Genomic DNA, 16,670 nt, shown 5'->3' on the forward strand with positions numbered 1-16,670 from the left:
CTCATGATGCACATTGAGACACACTGAAGGTTTCACTTGATGAGGTTAGCTTTGCCATTGTGCCCAGAATGTGAGACAAACAAAGTCTTCCGACACTCTGAAGTCCAAGAATGTGTCACATAAAGTTAGTTTATTCAGCATTGAGTCGCTGTTAGTTTAACATCTCCCACAAGAAGCAAGTTTGCGTTGGCTGGGAATTGAACCCAGGTCTCCCGCATGGCAGGCGAGAATTCTACCACTGAACCACCAATGCTTAAAAGACCAGACAAAATGATGGAATCAGAACGGGATCTAAAACAATCTGTTATTACATAGTCATGGACGTTTTGCATGGAAATTCATGGTCTGCAGAGCATGACATCGTTGGACTTTTGTCATCCCCTGACTAGACCTGGCTCCAAAATATTTATATGTGAACTCTTCAGTAAAATGTTCTGACGGTGAAATAAAGAAAGACTAAAAATTTTGTTAAATGACTCTACCTGAGTCAAGTTGAAGCTGTCAGAAGTGGGATTTAAACCCACGCATCCAGAGGAGACTGCGACCTGAACGCAGCGCCTTAGACCACTCCGCCATCCTGACTACCCCACAAGGGAGTTCACAAAACTCAAGGCAACCCACATCGATCGATTGTCACCATAAATGTAAGCAATCAAGCCGAAACGCAGGTCAACGGTTGGAAATCAAATTATGGCATCATAGTACCACTATCCATCCATGTTCCACCACTAATCCAGGCCAGTGTCACAAAGGCAACAGGATGAGCAGGTATTTCCAGACTTCCCTTGCCAAAGACACCTCCTCCAGTGGATTCCCAAGGCATTGCCTGGTCAGCCGAGAGACAAAGTCTCTCCAGTGTGTCCTCCGTCTTCTCAAGGCATCCTCCTGGTGGACCATGCCCGGACCACCATCCGATGGAGATGTCCAGGAGGCATCTGAACGAGATGTAGTAGCACCATAGTACCAATACAGCATCAGTTTCCATTGCCAGAGAAGCAAATCACGAACAAGCAGTCCAAAACCACGCAGTCTTCAACTGATAATATCTCATGATGCACATTGAGACACACTGAAGGTTTCACTTGATGAGGTTAGCTTTGCCATTGTGCCCAGAATGTGAGACAAACAAAGTCTTCCGACACTCTGAAGTCCAAGAATGTGTCACATAAAGTTAGTTTATTCAGCATTGAGTCGCTGTTAGTTTAACATCTCCCACGAGAAGCAAGTTTGCGTTGGCTGGGAATTGAACCCAGGTCTCCCGCATGGCAGGCGAGAATTCTACCACTGAACCACCAATGCTTAAAAGACCAGACAAAATGATGGAATCAGAACGGGATCTAAAACAATCTGTTATTACATAGTCATGGACGTTTTGCATGGAAATTCATGGTCTGCAGAGCATGACATCGTTGGACTTTTGTCATCCCCTGACTAGACCTGGCTCCAAAATATTTATATGTGAACTCTTCAGTAAAATGTTCTGACGGTGAAATAAAGAAAGACTAAAAATTTTGTTAAATGACTCTACCTGAGTCAAGTTGAAGCTGTCAGAAGTGGGATTTAAACCCACGCATCCAGAGGAGACTGCAACCTTAACGCAGCGCCTTAGACCGCTCGGCCATCCTGACTACCCAGCGAGAATGTTCACAAAACTCAAGGCAACCCACATCGATCGATTGTCACCATAAATGTAAGCGATCAAGCCGAAACGCAGGTCAACAGGTGGAAATCAAATTATGGCATCATAGTACCACTATCCATCCATGTTCCACCACTAATCCAGACCCGTGTCACGAAGGCAACAGGATGAGCAGGTATTTCCAGACTTCCCTTGCCAAAGACACCTCCTCCAGTGGATTCCCAAGGCATTGCCCGGTCAGCCGAGAGACAAAGTCTCTCCAGTGTGTCCTCCGTCTTCTCAAGGCATCCTCCTGGTGGACCATGCCCGGACCACCATCCGATGGAGATGTCCAGGAGGCATCTGAATGAGATGTAGTAGCACCATAGTACCAATACAGCATCAGTTTCCATTGCCAGAGAAGCAAATCACGAACAAGCAGTCCAAAACCACGCAGTCTTCAACTGATAATATCTCATGATGCACATTGAGACACACTGAAGGTTTCACTTGATGAGGTTAGCTTCGCCATTGTGCCCAGAATGTGAGACAAACAAAGTCTTCCGACACTCTGAAGTCCAAGAATGTGTCACATAAAGTTAGTTTATTCAGCATTGAGTCGCTGTTAGTTTAACATCTCCCACAAGAAGCAAGTTTGCGTTGGCTGGGAATTGAACCCAGGTCTCCCGCATGGCAGGCTAGAATTCTACCACCGAACCACCAATGCTTAAAAGACCAGACAAAATGATGGAATCAGAACGGGATCTAAAACAATCTGTTATTACATAGTCATGGACGTTTTGCATGGAAATTCATGGTCTGCAGAGCATGACATCGTTGGACTTTTGCCATCCCCTGACTAGACCTGGCTCCAAAATATTTTTATGTGAACTCTTCAGTAAAATGTTCTGACGGTGAAATATAGAAAGAATCAAAATTTTGTTAAATGAATTTACCTGAGTCAAGTTAAAGCTGTCAGAAGTGGGATTTGAACCCATGCCTCCAGAGGAGACTGCGACCTGAACGCAGCGCCTTAGACCACTCCGCCATCCTGACTACCCCACAAGGGAGTTCACAAAACTCAAGGCAACCCACATTGATTGATTGTCACCATAAATGTAAGCAATCAAGCCGAAACGCAGGTCAACGGTTGGAAATCAAATTATGGCATCATAGTACCACTATCCATCCATGTTCCACCACTAATCCAGGCCAGTGTCACAAAGGCAACAGGATGAGCAGGTATTTCCAGACTTCCCTTGCCAAAGACACCTCCTCCAGTGGATTCCCAAGGCATTGCCTGGTCAGCCGAGAGACAAAGTCTCTCCAGTGTGTCCTCCGTCTTCTCAAGGCATCCTCCTGGTGGACCATGCCCGGACCACCATCCGATGGAGATGTCCAGGAGGCATCTGAACGAGATGTAGTAGCACCATAGTACCAATACAGCATCAGTTTCCATTGCCAGAGAAGCAAATCACGAACAAGCAGTCCAAAACCACGCAGTCTTCAACTGATAATATCTCATGATGCACATTGAGACACACTGAAGGTTTCACTTGATGAGGTTAGCTTTGCCATTGTGCCCAGAATGTGAGACAAACAAAGTCTTCCGACACTCTGAAGTCCAAGAATGTGTCACATAAAGTTAGTTTATTCAGCATTGAGTCACTGTTAGTTTAACATCTCCCACAAGAAGCAAGTTCGCGTTGGCTGGGAATTGAACCCAGGTCTCCCACATGGCAGGCGAGAATACTACCACTGAACCACCAATGCTTAAAGGACCAGACAAAATGATGGAATCAGAACGGGATCTAAAACAATCTGTTATTACATAGTCATGGACGTTTTGCATGGAAATTCATGGTCTGCAGAGCATGACATCGTTGGACTTTTGTCATCCCCTGACTAGACCTGGCTCCAAAATATTTATATGTGAACTCTTCAGTAAAATGTTCTGACGGTGAAATAAAGAAAGACTAAAAATTTTGTTAAATGACTCTACCTGAGTCAAGTTGAAGCTGTCAGAAGTGGGATTTAAACCCACGCATCCAGAGGACACTGCAACCTTAACGCAGCGCCTTAGACCGCTCGGCCATCCTGACTACCCAGCGAGAATGTTCACAAAACTCAAGGCAACCCACATCGATCGATTGTCACCATAAATGTAAGCGATCAAGCCGAAACGCAGGTCAACAGTTGGAAATCAAATTATGGCATCATAGTACCACTATCCATCCATGTTCCACCACTAATCCAGACCCGTGTCACGAAGGCAACAGGATGAGCAGGTATTTCCAGACTTCCCTTGCCAAAGACACCTCCTCCAGTGGATTCCCAAGGCATTGCCCGGTCAGCCGAGAGACAAAGTCTCTCCAGTGTGTCCTCCGTCTTCTCAAGGCATCCTCCTGGTGGACCATGCCCGGACCACCATCCGATGGAGATGTCCAGGAGGCATCTGAATGAGATGTAGTAGCACCATAGTACCAATACAGCATCAGTTTCCATTGCCAGAGAAGCAAATCACGAACAAGCAGTCCAAAACCACGCAGTCTTCAACTGATAATATCTCATGATGCACATTGAGACACACTGAAGGTTTCACTTGATGAGGTTAGCTTTGCCATTGTGCCCAGAATGTGAGACAAACAAAGTCTTCCGACACTCTGAAGTCCAAGAATGTGTCACATAAAGTTAGTTTATTCAGCATTGAGTCGCTGTTAGTTTAACATCTCCCACAAGAAGCAAGTTTGCATTGGCTGGGAATTGAACCCAGGTCTCCCGCATGGCAGGCTAGAATTCTACCACTGAACCACCAATGCTTAAAAGACTAGACAAAATGATGGAATCAGAACGGGATCTAAAACAATCTGTTAGAACATAGTCATGGACGTTTTGCATGTAAATTCATGGTCTGCAGAGCATGACATCGTTGGACTTTTGCCATCCCCTGACTAGACCTGGCTCCAAAATATTTTTATGTGAACTCTTCAGTAAAATGTTCTGACGGTGAAATATAGAAAGAATCAAAATTTTGTTAAATGAATTTACCTGAGTCAAGTTAAAGCTGTCAGAAGTGGGATTTGAGCCCATGCCTCCAGAGGAGACTGCGACCTGAACGCAGCGCCTTAGACCACTCCGCCATCCTGACTACCCCACAAGGGAGTTCACAAAACTCAAGGCAACCCACATTGATTGATTGTCACCATAAATGTAAGCAATCAAGCCGAAACGCAGGTCAACGGTTGGAAATCAAATTATGGCATCATAGTACCACTATCCATCCATGTTTCACCACTAATCCAGGCCAGTGTCACAAAGGCAACAGGATGAGCAGGTATTTCCAGACTTCCCTTGCCAAAGACACCTCCTCCAGTGGATTCCCAAGGCATTGCCTGGTCAGCCGAGAGACAAAGTCTCTCCAGTGTGTCCTCCGTCTTCTCAAGGCATCCTCCTGGTGGACCATGCCCGGACCACCATCCGATGGAGGTGTCCAGGAGGCATCTGAACGAGATATAGTAGCAGCATAGTACCAATACAGCATCAGTTTCCACTGCCAGAGAAGCAAATCACGAACAAGCAGTCCAAAACCACGCAGTCTTCAACTGATCAGCTCTCATGATGCACATTCAGACACACTGAAGGTTTCACTTGATGAGGTCAGCTTCGGCATTGTGTCCAGAATGTGAGACAAACAAAGTCTTCCGACACTCTGAAGTCCGAGAATGTGTCACATAAAGTTAGTTTATTCAGCATTGAGTCGCTGTTAGTTTAACATCATCCACAAGAAGCAAGTTTGCGTTGGCTGGGAATTGAACCCAGGTCTCCCGCATGGCAGGCGAGAATTCTACCACTGAACCACCAATGCTTAAAAGACCAGACAAAATGATGGAATCAGAACGGGATCTAAAACAATCTGTTATTACAGTCATGGACGTTTTGCATGGAAATTCATGGTCTGCAGAGCATGACATCGTTGGACTTTTGTCATCCCCTGACTAGACCTGGCTCCAAAATATTTATATGTGAACTCTTCAGTAAAATGTTCTGACGGTGAAATAAAGAAAGACTAAAAATTTTGTTAAATGACTCTACCTGAGTCAAGTTGAAGCTGTCAGAAGTGGGATTTAAACCCACGCATCCAGAGGAGACTGCGACCTTAACACAGCGCCTTAGACCGCTCGGCCATCCTGACTACCCAGCAAGAATGTTCACAAAACTCAAGGCAACCCACATCGATCGATTGTCACCATAAATGTAAGCGATCAAGCCGAAACGCAGGTCAACAGTTGGAAATCAAATTATGGCATCATAGTACCACTATCCATCCATGTTCCACCACTAATCCAGACCCGTGTCACGAAGGCAACAGGATGAGCAGGTATTTCCAGACTTCCCTTGCCAAAGACACCTCCTCCAGTGGATTCCCAAGGCATTGCCCGGTCAGCCGAGAGACAAAGTCTCTCCAGTGTGTCCTCCGTCTTCTCAAGGCATCCTCCTGGTGGACCATGCCCGGACCACCATCCGATGGAGATGTCCAGGAGGCATCTGAATGAGATGTAGTAGCACCATAGTACCAATACACCATCAGTTTCCATTGCCAGAGAAGCAAATCACGAACAAGCAGTCCAAAACCACGCAGTCTTCAACTGATAATATCTCATGATGCACATTGAGACACACTGAAGGTTTCACTTGATGAGGTTAGCTTTGGCATTGTGCCCAGAATGTGAGACAAACAAAGTCTTCCGACACTCTAAAGTCCAAGAATGTGTCACATAAAGTTAGTTTATTCAGCATTGAGTCGCTGTTAGTTTAACATCTCCCACAAGAAGCAAGTTTGCGTTGGCTGGGAATTGAACCCAGGTCTCCCGCATGGCAGGCGAGAATTCTACCACTGAGCCACCAATGCTCAAAAGACCAGACAAAATGATGGAATCAGAACGGGATCTAAAACAATCTGTTATTACATAGTCATGGACGTTTTGCATGGAAATTCATGGTCTGCAGAGCATGACATCGTTGGACTTTTGTCATCCCCTGACTAGACCTGGCTCCAAAATAAATATATGTGAACTCTTCAGTAAAATGTTCTGACGGTGAAATAAAGAAAGACTAAACATTTTGTTAAATGACTTTACCTGAGTCAAGTTGAAGCTGCCAGAAGTGGGATTTAAACCCACGCCTCCAGAGGAGACTGCGACCTTAACGCAGCGCCTTAGACCGCTCGGCCATCCTGACTACCCAGCTAGAATGTTCAAAAAACTCAAGGCAACCCACATCGATCGATTGTCACCATAAATGTAAGCAATCAAGCCGAAACGCAGGTCAACGGTTGGAAATCAAATTATGGCATCATAGTACCACTATCCATCCATGTTCCACCACTAATCCAGGCCAGTGTCACGAAGGCAACAGGATGAGCAGGTATTTCCAGACTTCCCTTGCCAAAGACACCTCCTCCAGTGGATTCCCAAGGCATTGCCTGGTCAGCCGAGAGACAAAGTCTCTCCAGTGTGTCCTCCGTCTTCTCAAGGCATCCTCCTGGTGGACCATGCCCGGACCACCATCCGATGGAGGTGTCCAGGAGGCATCTGAACGAGATGTAGTAGCAGCATAGTACCAATACAGCATCAGTTTCCACTGCCAGAGAAGCAAATCACGAACAAGCAGTCAAAAACCACGCAGCCTTCAACTGATCATCTCTCATGATGCACATTGAGACACACTGAAGGTTTCACTTGATGAGGTTAGCTTTGGCATTGTGTCCAGAATGTGTGACAAACAAAGTCTTCCGACACTCTGAAGTCCGAGAATGTGTCACATAAAGTTAGTTTATTCAGCATTGAGTCGCTGTTAGTTTAACATCTTCCACAAGAAGCGAGTTTGCGTTGGCTGGGAATTGAGCCCAGGTCTCCCGCATGGCAGGCGAGAATTCTACCACTGAACCACCAATGCTTAAAAGACTAGACAAAATGATGGAATTAGAACGGGATCTAAAACAATCTGTTATTACATAGTCATGGACGTTTTGCATGGAAATTCTGCAGAGCATGACATCGTTGGACTTTTGTCATCCCCTGACTAGACCTGGCTCCAAAATATTTATATGTGAACTCTTCAGTAAAATGTTCTGACGGTGAAATAAAGAAAGACTAAACATTTTGTTAAATGACTTTACCTGAGTCAAGTTGAAGCTGTCAGAAGTGGGATTTAAACCCACACCTCCAGAGGAGACTGCGACCTTAACGCAGCGCCTTAGACCGCTCGGCCATCCCGACTACCCTGCGAGAGGGTTCACAAAACTCAAGGCAACCCACATCGATTGATTGTCACCATAAATGTAAGCAATCAAGCCGAAACGCAGGTCAACGGTTGGAAATCAAATTATGGCATCATAGTACCACTATCCATCCATGTTCCACCACTAATCCAGGCCAGTGTCACAAAGGCAACAGGATGAGCAGGTATTTCCAGACTTCCCTTGCCAAAGACACCTCCTCCAGTGGATTCCCAAGGCATTGCCCGGTCAGCCGAGAGACAAAGTCTCTCCAGTGTGTCCTCCGTCTTCTCAAGGCATCCTCCTGGTGGACCATGCCCGGACCACCATCCGATGGAGATGTCCAGGAGGCATCTGAATGAGATGTAGTAGCACCATAGTACCAATACAGCATCAGTTTCCATTGCCAGAGAAGCAAATCACGAACAAGCAGTCCAAAACCACGCAGTCTTCAACTGATAATATCTCATGATGCACATTGAGACACACTGAAGGTTTCACTTGATGAGGTTAGCTTTGCCATTGTGCCCAGAATGTGAGACAAACAAAGTCTTCCGACACTCTGAAGTCCAAGAATGTGTCACATAAAGTTAGTTTATTCAGCATTGAGTCGCTGTTAGTTTAACATCTCCCACAAGAAGCAAGTTTGCGTTGGCTGGGCATTGAACCCAGGTCTCCCGCATGGCAGGCTAGAATTCTACCACTGAACCACCAATGCTTAAAAGACTAGACAAAATGATGGAATCAGAACGGGATCTAAAACAATCTGTTAGAACATAGTCATGGACGTTTTGCATGTAAATTCATGGTCTGCAGAGCATGACATCGTTGGACTTTTGCCATCCCCTGACTAGACCTGGCTCCAAAATATTTTTATGTGAACTCTTCAGTAAAATGTTCTGACGGTGAAATATAGAAAGAATCAAAATTTTGTTAAATAAATTTACCTGAGTCAAGTTAAAGCTGTCAGAAGTGGGGTTTGAACCCATGCCTCCAGAGGAGACTGCGACCTGAACGCAGCGCCTTAGACCACTCCGCCATCCTGACTACCCCACAAGGGAGTTCACAAAACTCAAGGCAACCCACATTGATTGATTGTCACCATAAATGTAAGCAATCAAGCCGAAACGCAGGTCAACGGTTGGAAATCAAATTATGGCATCATAGTACCACTATCCATCCATGTTTCACCACTAATCCAGGCCAGTGTCACAAAGGCAACAGGATGAGCAGGTATTTCCAGACTTCCCTTGCCAAAGACACCTCCTCCAGTGGATTCCCAAGGCATTGCCTGGTCAGCCGAGAGACAAAGTCTCTCCAGTGTGTCCTCCGTCTTCTCAAGGCATCCTCCTGGTGGACCATGCCCGGACCACCATCCGATGGAGGTGTCCAGGAGGCATCTGAACGAGATATAGTAGCAGCATAGTACCAATACAGCATCAGTTTCCACTGCCAGAGAAGCAAATCACGAACAAGCAGTCCAAAACCACGCAGTCTTCAACTGATCAGCTCTCATGATGCACATTCAGACACACTGAAGGTTTCACTTGATGAGGTCAGCTTCGGCATTGTGTCCAGAATGTGAGACAAACAAAGTCTTCCGACACTCTGAAGTCCGAGAATGTGTCACATAAAGTTAGTTTATTCAGCATTGAGTCGCTGTTAGTTTAACATCATCCACAAGAAGCAAGTTTGCGTTGGCTGGGAATTGAACCCAGGTCTCCCGCATGGCAGGCGAGAATTCTACCACTGAACCACCAATGCTTAAAAGACCAGACAAAATGATGGAATCAGAACGGGATCTAAAACAATCTGTTATTACAGTCATGGACGTTTTGCATGGAAATTCATGGTCTGCAGAGCATGACATCGTTGGACTTTTGTCATCCCCTGACTAGACCTGGCTCCAAAATATTTATATGTGAACTCTTCAGTAAAATGTTCTGACGGTGAAATAAAGAAAGACTAAAAATTTTGTTAAATGACTCTACCTGAGTCAAGTTGAAGCTGTCAGAAGTGGGATTTAAACCCACGCATCCAGAGGAGACTGCGACCTTAACACAGCGCCTTAGACCGCTCGGCCATCCTGACTACCCAGCAAGAATGTTCACAAAACTCAAGGCAACCCACATCGATCGATTGTCACCATAAATGTAAGCGATCAAGCCGAAACGCAGGTCAACAGTTGGAAATCAAATTATGGCATCATAGTACCACTATCCATCCATGTTCCACCACTAATCCAGACCCGTGTCACGAAGGCAACAGGATGAGCAGGTATTTCCAGACTTCCCTTGCCAAAGACACCTCCTCCAGTGGATTCCCAAGGCATTGCCCGGTCAGCCGAGAGACAAAGTCTCTCCAGTGTGTCCTCCGTCTTCTCAAGGCATCCTCCTGGTGGACCATGCCCGGACCACCATCCGATGGAGATGTCCAGGAGGCATCTGAATGAGATGTAGTAGCACCATAGTACCAATACACCATCAGTTTCCATTGCCAGAGAAGCAAATCACGAACAAGCAGTCAGAAACCACGCAGTCTTCAACTGATAATATCTCATGATGCACATTGAGACACACTGAAGGTTTCACTTGATGAGGTTAGCTTTGGCATTGTGCCCAGAATGTGAGACAAACAAAGTCTTCCGACACTCTAAAGTCCAAGAATGTGTCACATAAAGTTAGTTTATTCAGCATTGAGTCGCTGTTAGTTTAACATCTCCCACAAGAAGCAAGTTTGCGTTGGCTGGGAATTGAACCCAGGTCTCCCGCATGGCAGGCGAGAATTCTACCACTGAGCCACCAATGCTCAAAAGACCAGACAAAATGATGGAATCAGAACGGGATCTAAAACAATCTGTTATTACATAGTCATGGACGTTTTGCATGGAAATTCATGGTCTGCAGAGCATGACATCGTTGGACTTTTGTCATCCCCTGACTAGACCTGGCTCCAAAATAAATATATGTGAACTCTTCAGTAAAATGTTCTGACGGTGAAATAAAGAAAGACTAAACATTTTGTTAAATGACTTTACCTGAGTCAAGTTGAAGCTGCCAGAAGTGGGATTTAAACCCACGCCTCCAGAGGAGACTGCGACCTTAACGCAGCGCCTTAGACCGCTCGGCCATCCTGACTACCCAGCTAGAATGTTCAAAAAACTCAAGGCAACCCACATCGATCGATTGTCACCATAAATGTAAGCAATCAAGCCGAAACGCAGGTCAACGGTTGGAAATCAAATTATGGCATCATAGTACCACTATCCATCCATGTTCCACCACTAATCCAGGCCAGTGTCACGAAGGCAACAGGATGAGCAGGTATTTCCAGACTTCCCTTGCCAAAGACACCTCCTCCAGTGGATTCCCAAGGCATTGCCTGGTCAGCCGAGAGACAAAGTCTCTCCAGTGTGTCCTCCGTCTTCTCAAGGCATCCTCCTGGTGGACCATGCCCGGACCACCATCCGATGGAGGTGTCCAGGAGGCATCTGAACGAGATGTAGTAGCAGCATAGTACCAATACAGCATCAGTTTCCACTGCCAGAGAAGCAAATCACGAACAAGCAGTCAAAAACCACGCAGCCTTCAACTGATCATCTCTCATGATGCACATTGAGACACACTGAAGGTTTCACTTGATGAGGTTAGCTTTGGCATTGTGTCCAGAATGTGTGACAAACAAAGTCTTCCGACACTCTGAAGTCCGAGAATGTGTCACATAAAGTTAGTTTATTCAGCATTGAGTCGCTGTTAGTTTAACATCTTCCACAAGAAGCGAGTTTGCGTTGGCTGGGAATTGAGCCCAGGTCTCCCGCATGGCAGGCGAGAATTCTACCACTGAACCACCAATGCTTAAAAGACTAGACAAAATGATGGAATTAGAACGGGATCTAAAACAATCTGTTATTACATAGTCATGGACGTTTTGCATGGAAATTCTGCAGAGCATGACATCGTTGGACTTTTGTCATCCCCTGACTAGACCTGGCTCCAAAATATTTATATGTGAACTCTTCAGTAAAATGTTCTGACGGTGAAATAAAGAAAGACTAAACATTTTGTTAAATGACTTTACCTGAGTCAAGTTGAAGCTGTCAGAAGTGGGATTTAAACCCACACCTCCAGAGGAGACTGCGACCTTAACGCAGCGCCTTAGACCGCTCGGCCATCCCGACTACCCTGCGAGAGGGTTCACAAAACTCAAGGCAACCCACATCGATTGATTGTCACCATAAATGTAAGCAATCAAGCCGAAACGCAGGTCAACGGTTGGAAATCAAATTATGGCATCATAGTACCACTATCCATCCATGTTCCACCACTAATCCAGGCCAGTGTCACAAAGGCAACAGGATGAGCAGGTATTTCCAGACTTCCCTTGCCAAAGACACCTCCTCCAGTGGATTCCCAAGGCATTGCCCGGTCAGCCGAGAGACAAAGTCTCTCCAGTGTGTCCTCCGTCTTCTCAAGGCATCCTCCTGGTGGACCATGCCCGGACCACCATCCGATGGAGATGTCCAGGAGGCATCTGAATGAGATGTAGTAGCACCATAGTACCAATACAGCATCAGTTTCCATTGCCAGAGAAGCAAATCACGAACAAGCAGTCCAAAACCACGCAGTCTTCAACTGATAATATCTCATGATGCACATTGAGACACACTGAAGGTTTCACTTGATGAGGTTAGCTTTGCCATTGTGCCCAGAATGTGAGACAAACAAAGTCTTCCGACACTCTGAAGTCCAAGAATGTGTCACATAAAGTTAGTTTATTCAGCATTGAGTCGCTGTTAGTTTAACATCTCCCACAAGAAGCAAGTTTGCGTTGGCTGGGCATTGAACCCAGGTCTCCCGCATGGCAGGCTAGAATTCTACCACTGAACCACCAATGCTTAAAAGACTAGACAAAATGATGGAATCAGAACGGGATCTAAAACAATCTGTTAGAACATAGTCATGGACGTTTTGCATGTAAATTCATGGTCTGCAGAGCATGACATCGTTGGACTTTTGCCATCCCCTGACTAGACCTGGCTCCAAAATATTTTTATGTGAACTCTTCAGTAAAATGTTCTGACGGTGAAATATAGAAAGAATCAAAATTTTGTTAAATGAATTTACCTGAGTCAAGTTAAAGCTGTCAGAAGTGGGGTTTGAACCCATGCCTCCAGAGGAGACTGCGACCTGAACGCAGCGCCTTAGACCACTCCGCCATCCTGACTACCCCACAAGGGAGTTCACAAAACTCAAGGCAACCCACATTGATTGATTGTCACCATAAATGTAAGCAATCAAGCCGAAACGCAGGTCAACGGTTGGAAATCAAATTATGGCATCATAGTACCACTATCCATCCATGTTCCACCACTAATCCAGGCCAGTGTCACAAAGGCAACAGGATGAGCAGGTATTTCCAGACTTCCCTTGCCAAAGACACCTCCTCCAGTGGATTCCCAAGGCATTGCCTGGTCAGCCGAGAGACAAAGTCTCTCCAGTGTGTCCTCCGTCTTCTCAAGGCATCCTCCTGGTGGACCATGCCCGGACCACCATCCGATGGAGGTGTCCAGGAGGCATCTGAACGAGATATAGTAGCAGCATAGTACCAATACAGCATCAGTTTCCACTGCCAGAGAAGCAAATCACGAACAAGCAGTCCAAAACCACGCAGTCTTCAACTGATCAGCTCTCATGATGCACATTCAGACACACTGAAGGTTTCACTTGATGAGGTCAGCTTCGGCATTGTGTCCAGAATGTGAGACAAACAAAGTCTTCCGACACTCTGAAGTCCGAGAATGTGTCACATAAAGTTAGTTTATTCGGCATTGAGTCGCTGTTAGTTTAACATCATCCACAAGAAGCAAGTTTGCGTTGGCTGGGAATTGAACCCAGGTCTCCCGCATGGCAGGCAAGAATTCTACCACTGAACCACCAATGCTTAAAAGACCAGACAAAATGATGGAATCAGAACGGGATCTAAAACAATCTGTTATTACAGTCATGGACGTTTTGCATGGAAATTCATGGTCTGCAGAGCATGACATCGTTGGACTTTTGTCATCCCCTGACTAGACCTGGCTCCAAAATATTTATATGTGAACTCTTCAGTAAAATGTTCTGACGGTGAAATAAAGAAAGACTAAACATTTTGTTAAATGACTCTACCTGAGTCAAGTTGAAGCTGTCAGAAGTGGGATCTAAACCCACGCATCCAGAGGAGACTGCGACCTTAACACAGCGCCTTAGACCGCTCGGCCATCCTGACTACCCAGCAAGAATGTTCACAAAACTCAAGGCAACCCACATCGATCGATTGTCACCATAAATGTAAGCGATCAAGCCGAAACGCAGGTCAACAGTTGGAAATCAAATTATGGCATCATAGTACCACTATCCATCCATGTTCCACCACTAATCCAGACCCGTGTCACGAAGGCAACAGGATGAGCAGGTATTTCCAGACTTCCCTTGCCAAAGACACCTCCTCCAGTGGATTCCCAAGGCATTGCCCGGTCAGCCGAGAGACAAAGTCTCTCCAGTGTGTCCTCCGTCTTCTCAAGGCATCCTCCTGGTGGACCATGCCCGGACCACCATCCGATGGAGATGTCCAGGAGGCATCTGAATGAGATGTAGTAGCACCATAGTACCAATACACCATCAGTTTCCATTGCCAGAGAAGCAAATCACGAACAAGCAGTCCAAAACCACGCAGTCTTCAACTGATAATATCTCATGATGCACATTGAGACACACTGAAGGTTTCACTTGATGAGGTTAGCTTTGGCATTGTGTCCAGAATGTGTGACAAACAAAGTCTTCCGACACTCTGAAGTCCGAGAATGTGTCACATAAAGTTAGTTTATTCAGCATTGAGTCGCTGTTAGTTTAACATCTTCCACAAGAAGCGAGTTTGCGTTGGCTGGGAATTGAGCCCAGGTCTCCCGCATGGCAGGCGAGAATTCTACCACTGAACCACCAATGCTTAAAAGACTAGACAAAATGATGGAATTAGAACGGGATCTAAAACAATCGGTTATTACATAGTCATGGACGTTTTGCATGGAAATTCATGGTCTGCAGAGCATGACATCGTTGGACTTTTGTCAACCCCTGACTAGACCTGGCTCCAAAATAAATATATGTGAACTCTTCAGTAAAATGTTCTGACGGTGAAATAAAGAAAGACTAAACATTTTGTTAAATGACTTTACCTGAGTCAAGTTGAAGCTGCCAGAAGTGGGATTTAAACCCACGCCTCCAGAGGAGACTGCGACCTTAACGCAGCGCCTTAGACCGCTCGGCCATCCCGACTACCCAGCTAGAATGTTCACAAAACTCAAGGCAACCCACATCGATCGATTGTCACCATAAATGTAAGCAATCAAGCCGAAACGCAGGTCAACGGTTGGAAATCAAATTATGGCATCATAGTACCACTATCCATCCATGTTCCACCACTAATCCAGGCCAGTGTCACAAAGGCAACAGGATGAGCAGGTATTTCCAGACTTCCCTTGCCAAAGACACCTCCTCCAGTGGATTCCCAAGGCATTGCCTGGTCAGCCGAGAGACAAAGTCTCTCCAGTGTGTCCTCCGTCTTCTCAAGGCATCCTTCTGGTGGACCATGCCCGGACCACCATCCGATGGAGGTGTCCAGGAGGCATCTGAATGAGATGTAGTAGCAGCATAGTACCAATACAGCATCAGTTTCCACTGCCAGAGAAGCAAATCACGAACAAGCAGTCCAAAACCACGCAGTCTTCAACTGATCATCTCTCATGATGCACAATGAGACACACTGAAGGTTTTACTTGATGAGGTTAGCTTTGGCATTGTGTCCAGAATGTGAGACAAACAAAGTCTTCCGACACTCTGAAGTCCGAGAATGTGTCACATAAAGTTAGTTTATTCAGCATTGAGACGCTGTTAGTTTAACATCTTCCACAAGAAGCGAGTTTGCGTTGGCTGGGAATTGAGCCCAGCCATGGCAGGCGAGAATTCTACCACTGAACCACCAATGCTTAAAAGACCAGACAAAATGATGGAATCAGAACGGGATCTAAAACAATCTGTTATTACATAGTCATGGACGTTTTGCATGGAAATTCATGGTCTGCAGAGCATGACATCGTTGGACTTTTGTCATCGCCTGACTAGACCTGGCTCCAAAATATTTATATGTGAACTCTTCAGTAAAATGTTCTGACGGTGAAATAAAGAAAGACTAAACATTTTGTTAAATGACTTTACCTGGGTCAAGTTGAAGCTGCCAGAAGTGGGATTTAAACCCACGCCTCCAGAGGAGACTGCGACCTTAACGCAGCGCCTTAGACCGCTCGGCCATCCTGACTACCCAGCTAGAATGTTCACAAAACTCAAGGCAACCCACATCGATCGATTGTCACCATAAATGTAAGCAATCAAGCCGAAACGCAGGTCAACGGTTGGAAATCAAATTATGGCATCATAGTACCACTATCCATCCATGTTCCACCACTAATCCAGGCCAGTGTCACGAAGGCAACAGGATGAGCAGGTATTTCCAGACTTCCCTTGCCAAAGACACCTCCTCCAGTGGATTCCCAAGGCATTGCCTGGTCAGCCGAGAGACAAAGTCTCTCCAGTGTGTCCTCCGTCTTCTCAAGGCATCCTCCTGGTGGACCATGCCCGGACCACCATCCGATGGAGGTGTCCAGGAGGCATCTGAACGAGATGTAGTAGCAGCATAGTACCAATACAGCATCAGTTTCCACGGCCAGAGAAGCAAATCACG

The 16,670-nt window shown here is 45.9% G+C and overlaps 12 non-coding genes across 12 annotated transcripts; all 12 read right to left on the bottom strand.

Moving 5' to 3' along the window:
* Positions 1–182: 182 nt before the first annotated feature.
* trnag-gcc (transfer RNA glycine (anticodon GCC)) lies at positions 183–253 on the bottom strand. The gene has a single exon. It is a non-coding gene; the product is annotated as a tRNA-Gly (tRNA).
* A 975-nt stretch (positions 254–1,228) lies between these two features.
* trnag-gcc (transfer RNA glycine (anticodon GCC)) lies at positions 1,229–1,299 on the bottom strand. Its single transcript has one exon. It is a non-coding gene; the product is annotated as a tRNA-Gly (tRNA).
* A 2,338-nt stretch (positions 1,300–3,637) lies between these two features.
* Positions 3,638–3,720, bottom strand: trnal-aag (transfer RNA leucine (anticodon AAG)). Its single transcript has one exon. It is a non-coding gene; the product is annotated as a tRNA-Leu (tRNA).
* Positions 3,721–4,366: 646 nt separating this feature from the next.
* Positions 4,367–4,437, bottom strand: trnag-gcc (transfer RNA glycine (anticodon GCC)). The gene has a single exon. It is a non-coding gene; the product is annotated as a tRNA-Gly (tRNA).
* A 975-nt stretch (positions 4,438–5,412) lies between these two features.
* On the bottom strand, positions 5,413–5,483 carry trnag-gcc (transfer RNA glycine (anticodon GCC)). The gene has a single exon. It is a non-coding gene; the product is annotated as a tRNA-Gly (tRNA).
* A 1,290-nt stretch (positions 5,484–6,773) lies between these two features.
* Positions 6,774–6,856, bottom strand: trnal-aag (transfer RNA leucine (anticodon AAG)). Its single transcript has one exon. It is a non-coding gene; the product is annotated as a tRNA-Leu (tRNA).
* A 957-nt stretch (positions 6,857–7,813) lies between these two features.
* Positions 7,814–7,896, bottom strand: trnal-aag (transfer RNA leucine (anticodon AAG)). Its single transcript has one exon. It is a non-coding gene; the product is annotated as a tRNA-Leu (tRNA).
* A 1,692-nt stretch (positions 7,897–9,588) lies between these two features.
* Positions 9,589–9,659, bottom strand: trnag-gcc (transfer RNA glycine (anticodon GCC)). Its single transcript has one exon. It is a non-coding gene; the product is annotated as a tRNA-Gly (tRNA).
* Positions 9,660–10,949: 1,290 nt separating this feature from the next.
* Positions 10,950–11,032, bottom strand: trnal-aag (transfer RNA leucine (anticodon AAG)). Its single transcript has one exon. It is a non-coding gene; the product is annotated as a tRNA-Leu (tRNA).
* Positions 11,033–11,989: 957 nt separating this feature from the next.
* trnal-aag (transfer RNA leucine (anticodon AAG)) lies at positions 11,990–12,072 on the bottom strand. Its single transcript has one exon. It is a non-coding gene; the product is annotated as a tRNA-Leu (tRNA).
* Positions 12,073–15,125: 3,053 nt separating this feature from the next.
* trnal-aag (transfer RNA leucine (anticodon AAG)) lies at positions 15,126–15,208 on the bottom strand. Its single transcript has one exon. It is a non-coding gene; the product is annotated as a tRNA-Leu (tRNA).
* A 956-nt stretch (positions 15,209–16,164) lies between these two features.
* trnal-aag (transfer RNA leucine (anticodon AAG)) lies at positions 16,165–16,247 on the bottom strand. The gene has a single exon. It is a non-coding gene; the product is annotated as a tRNA-Leu (tRNA).
* Positions 16,248–16,670: the final 423 nt, after the last annotated feature.

The sequence above is a fragment of the Brachionichthys hirsutus genome, unplaced genomic scaffold (genome assembly GCF_040956055.1).
Source record: "Brachionichthys hirsutus isolate HB-005 unplaced genomic scaffold, CSIRO-AGI_Bhir_v1 contig_934, whole genome shotgun sequence".
Lineage (NCBI taxonomy): Eukaryota > Metazoa > Chordata > Actinopteri > Lophiiformes > Brachionichthyidae > Brachionichthys > Brachionichthys hirsutus.